This window comes from Scylla paramamosain, chromosome 4 (assembly GCF_035594125.1).
Source record: "Scylla paramamosain isolate STU-SP2022 chromosome 4, ASM3559412v1, whole genome shotgun sequence".
Lineage (NCBI taxonomy): Eukaryota > Metazoa > Arthropoda > Malacostraca > Decapoda > Portunidae > Scylla > Scylla paramamosain.
The window spans coordinates 21,287,027-21,292,591 of record NC_087154.1 but is presented as its reverse complement, the minus strand read 5'-3'; the positions used below and the strand labels follow the sequence as shown (position 1 = coordinate 21,292,591).

The following is a 5,565-nucleotide window of genomic DNA, read 5'->3' as shown; positions in this document are numbered from 1 at the left end:
GAGTCTGGCTTTTACAAAGGTCCACGCCGGGAGCTTTCATTCGATCCCTTGTTCTTTGCTACATGGATATACCTATAATTTCGCGTCCTTGGAAGCTCACCAGTGAATCCTATGACTCACTTTTGATGTGTAGATGCAAGACCACGGCATGGAAACATTCTCACATTAATAATATTTCAAAAAAGGTTGGCCAGAATCCGGACAGGGGAAAGAGGCAGGGACAGACAGGGTGGGGACCTTGAGGGAGAAGAAGGGAGCCGGAGGAAACTGGGGGATGAGGGAGGGACGTGAGCCGCTCTAGTCGCCTATTGGTTACATGACAACCCCGACCGATGCAGTTGCTCGCTCGCTATTGCATATTGTTCATCATTTCACCTGCCCCGTAGTATTCTCATAGTCTGACCATGCTTTTTCTGTAGTTTTAGGATGATTTTTTAGGCGTTTATTAATCTCCTGTTAGCTAAGAGGGATTGTGGAAGCTGAGGTAGGAGTTCGGGCGGCGTCAGACGAGAGCGGGGAACTCGAAGGAGCAGTATCACTCTTCTCATCCAGCAGCGAACGTTATCACTGAGGGTTGGGACGTTGGGACGACAACACGGTGCCTGTCCTCCCTCATACTCCTGTACACATACACAGACACGCGTTATCTGTGTCCAAGATACCTCCTCTGTCACCTGTCACTGACACAGACAAGGTAAGGATTTAAACTCTCGGATCAATGTCTGAGAAAGGATTGGGTAGAGTGTTTTATTCGTTATTCTTTGTTTTTTGAGGAATTTTTAAAAGCTGGAAGTAGAGCTAATGGTTAGTGTGATATCTCAATGTCTTTAATATATACTTGTGATAATTTATTAACGTGTTGAGTAAAGCAAGAATTGCCTTAATAACTAGTTTGATGTGTCGTGTGTCATCAAGCTTTTCTGTGGCAGTATTGATTTTGGTCACGATGTGGTGATAGGCTTGGTGCAGAGGGGGCTTTGCTACTGCTGTTTGTGATAACATCGAGCTGTTGTAAATGTGAGGTGCTGTCCTGAGAGATAAGGGAATGTTTCCGCTTTCCTTGGAACTCAATTACATGCATGTTCAACACCAAGCCTTGTGATTGCTTCCAAGTTGCATAACATAACCACGCGCTCTGGTGACGGGAATATTTACACCAACCCGTTATCATTCGGGATTTTGGTAAGTGTAGCTTGCAGCAAGTAAAGTAAACAGGTTTGGTGTCACAGGTGCAAGAACAGTAGCAGCAATAGTAATAACAATAGACATTGGTAGCTTAGAAATAATTGTTGTGAACAGTTACCTTTGGTTTTTTGTATGGTAACCGCCTCAAACATTTTTTTTTCTTATTGTGATGTGAGAAACATGAGGCAAGCAAGACGCCTTCGAAAGAGCAGAGGGCAATAAGGGAAGCAGAAGGACAAGGAGAGGGATGGAGGGAGGGAGGAGAGCGGAGTGAGTGAGGGAGGGAGGAGGGAGGCAGGCTGATAGGCAGGTGTTGGGTAGAGAAGTACAGGGGGACGAGAGAGAGAGAGAGAGAGAGAGAGAGAGAGAGAGAGAGAGAGAGAGAGAGAGAGAGAGAGAGATGGCTCGATAAATGATATAGAGAACAATTTAAAAAAAGGAACGAAGAATCATAGACGAGAGGGAGATAGTGGCAGGTACTCTATAACGGAATGGAACATGAGGCGAAGGCGGTAAGGAAGAGAGAGAACGTTTTAAAGTGGAAGAGGCATGGAGCAGAGGAGCACTTTAAGAGGAGAGGCAAGATGTGAGGAAAGTTAACTCCAAAAGAACGAGTTAACACATAAAAGAAAACTTTGAGATCACAGATTATGTGGAGAGAGAACTTGTAGAGAACAGTAGTGTTATTAGGGAGGCCTTGAATGAGAGAGAGAGAGAGAGAGAGAGAGAGAGAGAGAGAGAGAGAGAGAGAGAGAGAGACCCTTTCTCAGAATAGATATTACAGTTACACTACATACATTGATAATTAAAATTTCATTTCCGTTGTATGTTTGTCTGTTTTCGTACTCGCTTCAGAGATTCATAAGTACTTTATTTTATATGTCCATACCATCATCATAATATGCAAGAATAACCGAAAGGGTTTGCATCAATGAGAACCCTTCTATCATAACACTGGAGGTTTTCATGGGATGGATGCTTCGTGGTCAGTGAGTGCACACACGCTTATTTTGCTCATTCGTCCTTGTTACTCGCCCTCGGGAATAACAAGAACCTCGTCAGACACAGAGGGGGAGGGAGTGTAAGAGCGAGCGTCTGTGTATGTGTGTATGTCTGTGTGTTAGTATGTACAGATCAACTCGTCCACGTCACACAGTACTGGCTGGCTGGCTGGCAGTTGCTCATCTCATCCTACATCTACACCTCATAGTCTTGACCGTCACCGCCCTCACCACAGCCACCACCATCGCCACCAGCCACCAACCACCACCTGTCGTCCCCACCCACCTAACCGCCTCGCCAGCGACCTTGCCAAAAATACCTCCCTCGTGAAATGGCAGTAACCTGTTGTCTTGCTATCCCTTCTTCCCTCCAGACGCACTCTCGCTCTCGGTCTTCCCTCCCAATTCACTGTCATTAGAGAGAGAGAGAGAGAGAGAGAGAGAGAGAGAGAGAGAGAGAGAGAGAGAGAGAGTCTAGTATGTATTTACAGGGACAGTATTATTATTAGGTTTTGGTGGGATCGAGATAAAGGTGATATCAGAGGAATTAGAAAAAAAAAGTGACAGCGTTATCTATGCCGTTATTAATAATATGGTATATATTAGATAAGTAAAATGAGACCTACAACGTAAACCCATAAAAATCTGAACGAGTTTTGTCCTAATGCAATAAATATATAAATAGGCATGAATAGTAATAAAAAAAGAAAACGAGGTAACGGATAATATTAACTGGGAAAAAGGAAAAAAATGCTACAAAGAAAAGTAAATCGGAAAACTTTGCCATAAAAATAATAATAATAATAATAATGATATTATTTTCGGAGTACGTTGAGCGGTAGTAGTATAAATGGAGCTCATATTTTTCATTAATATACTAAGGTTGGCTTCCCTGATATAGGAATGGCTCAGTGGAGGATTGTGTTACCTTAAGCATTGCATAACCTCTTCTGTGGCGGGAAGTGTAAGGCTGCATTGCAACCTGCTATAGTGAAGAGATGCACGAGGCGGTGACTGACGGAGTGAAAGAAACAGTATAAGAAGTAGGAACAGGAGTAGTGATAAAATGTAAGATAGTAGTAGTAGTAGTAGTAGTGTGTGTGTGTGTGTGTGAAGATGGGACAGACATTCTCTCTCTCTCTCTCTCTCTCTCTCTCTCTCTCTCTCTCTCTCTCTCTCTCTCTCTCTCTCTCTCTCTCTCTCTCTCTCTCATGACTTAAAGTTATTGCTCACGTTAATTATATGTTTATCCACGATTAAGAAAGAAAATTATGAGAGAGAGAGAGAGAGAGAGAGAGAGAGAGAGAGAGAGAGAGAGAGAGAGAGAGAGAGAGAGAGAGAGAGATTATTAGACTATGTACTGTTTATACCTAAAAGATGTAGACTGACAGCTAGACGTCCTGACACACACACACACACACACACACAAGACAAGATAGAGTTACATGAAGATAAGCTCAACATTTCCTACCACTCCATAGAAATATTATGAAAAGTGGCCTTTAAAAATAGCTGCTTTGTAGGGGGGCAGAATTTTTTTTCCCCAGTCTGTTTTTTTCCACTTCTTGGAGAGGATGAACCATACTTAACAGGGCTGCGTATTTGAGAACCAAACCACTCTTGTTGGCGTGGCTTCTGTGTGTGTGTGTGTGTGTGTGTGTGTGTGTTTGAGGGCGACGTGTTGCTGGTGCCAAGAGTATGTGGAAGGTTTCCCAACTTGGCAAGACTGGGAGCTACTGTGTTCTGGTTCCATTTTTACGGAGGTTATACAGTGTACTTGCTGTTCTATAGACGTAAGCTCCGGTGCCTTATCCTACCCTCCCTTACTCCTAGATTCCTTCTTTTCCTAACGTCCCTTGTTGGTCAAGACATTTTGCTGTAGATGTTTGTAATCTCTTCCTTTCTTTTGTTGCCTGTATATTTAATTATTATTTTTTGTGGGGTATCATGTATTATTTCCGGGTTCTATTCTGCTTAGTCGTGTTTGCTTGCTTTTGTCCGTTGGTCTCTTTCTCTTTAGTGTGTGTGTGTGTGTGTGTGTGTGTGTGTGTGTGTGTGTGTGTGTGTTATCAGATTATTGTCAGGTCGTTGAGTTTTTGCTCGGCTTCTAAAATAGTCTGAAGAAATGTTTCACAATAAATTATCGATGTTTTATGTTACGTTCTTCATTGTTAGGTTTATGTTTTGAGCGTTCCTTTTCACTTATAGTCTTCCTTGATTCTCATTCTATTATGCTATATGTTTTTAGTTTCAGAAATATATCTTGATCTATTATCTGTATGTCATTGGAGGTGTTCTCTCTTGCTATCAATATTATCATTGTCTTGTCTCTTCATTGGTAGGTATCAGTGTCACTATTCAAACCTCTTTCCTTGAATATATATATATATATATATATATATATATATATATATATATATATATATATATATATATATATATATATATATATATATATATATATATATATATATATATATATATATATATATATATATATATATATATATATATATATATATATATATATATATATATATATATATATAAATATTCCTCTACGTTGTTATTTAGTGTCCCGTCTTGTCTTCTTTCAGTCCTGTTTAACTGTTCTTAGGTGTTTTTATTATCCCATTCTCTTTAGTCTTTTTCTTTCATGTTATTTACTACCATGTTGCAATCCTTATCCTCTTGTGTATCACCCTCTCGTGTATAACGTCGTGTGTTGTGTTGTTTCTTCCTCTTCGCCTCTGACGTGGTCTCGAACGTGACACTGTCTCTCCAAAGGGAAAGACCGTAGTCCGCTTCCTCTGTATGAGAGGCACCAGTGTGTGTGTGTGTGTGTGTTGAGATAAACAACTGTGTGTACATAGTTTCCTCAGTAGGCGACGACGTAATGACTCGTACGGGATGCCTTTGACTTTTTCACAATTTTTATATCGTTTTCCAAAGAGGTGGTGACCATTATTAGGTGGTGCCCTCTTTCGTAAACAACGACATTTTAGAACAAATGTTTATTTTCTCATTAATTTGCATCGTTTCCTTGGAGCTAGTGACCTTTTTTTCCTCTGTCTATTGTCTGTTTTGAGGCTACTGTGGTTTTGTGCCTGTGGGTGTTTCCTCTCCGTTAGTCCTCGAGTTCTCAGTGCTTTTTTTTTTTTTTTTTTTCTTCTCCCTCGTTACTCATATGCCAGGTTGCCGATCAAGGGGCAGCACGGGGTGGGGCAATCGCGTGGCGGGGCGGGACTGGACGAGGCAGGGTTGGGTGGAGCAGAATGAGGTGAGGTTAGTGAAAACAGTGCAAGTGAAATTTTCCAACACACACACACACACACACACACACACACACACACACACACACACACACACACACACACAC

General features: G+C 41.4%; 1 protein-coding gene across 1 annotated transcript in view; it reads left to right on the top strand.

The window, feature by feature from the left end:
* The first annotated feature begins 494 nt into the window (after positions 1–494).
* Positions 495–5,565, top strand: part of LOC135099837 (cilia- and flagella-associated protein 251-like) — a 16,743-nt gene continuing 11,672 nt past the window's right edge. The window contains exon 1 of the mRNA XM_064002427.1: positions 495–694. The gene's annotated coding sequence lies outside the window, so the exon portion shown is untranslated. The remainder of the gene's footprint in view (positions 695–5,565) is intronic.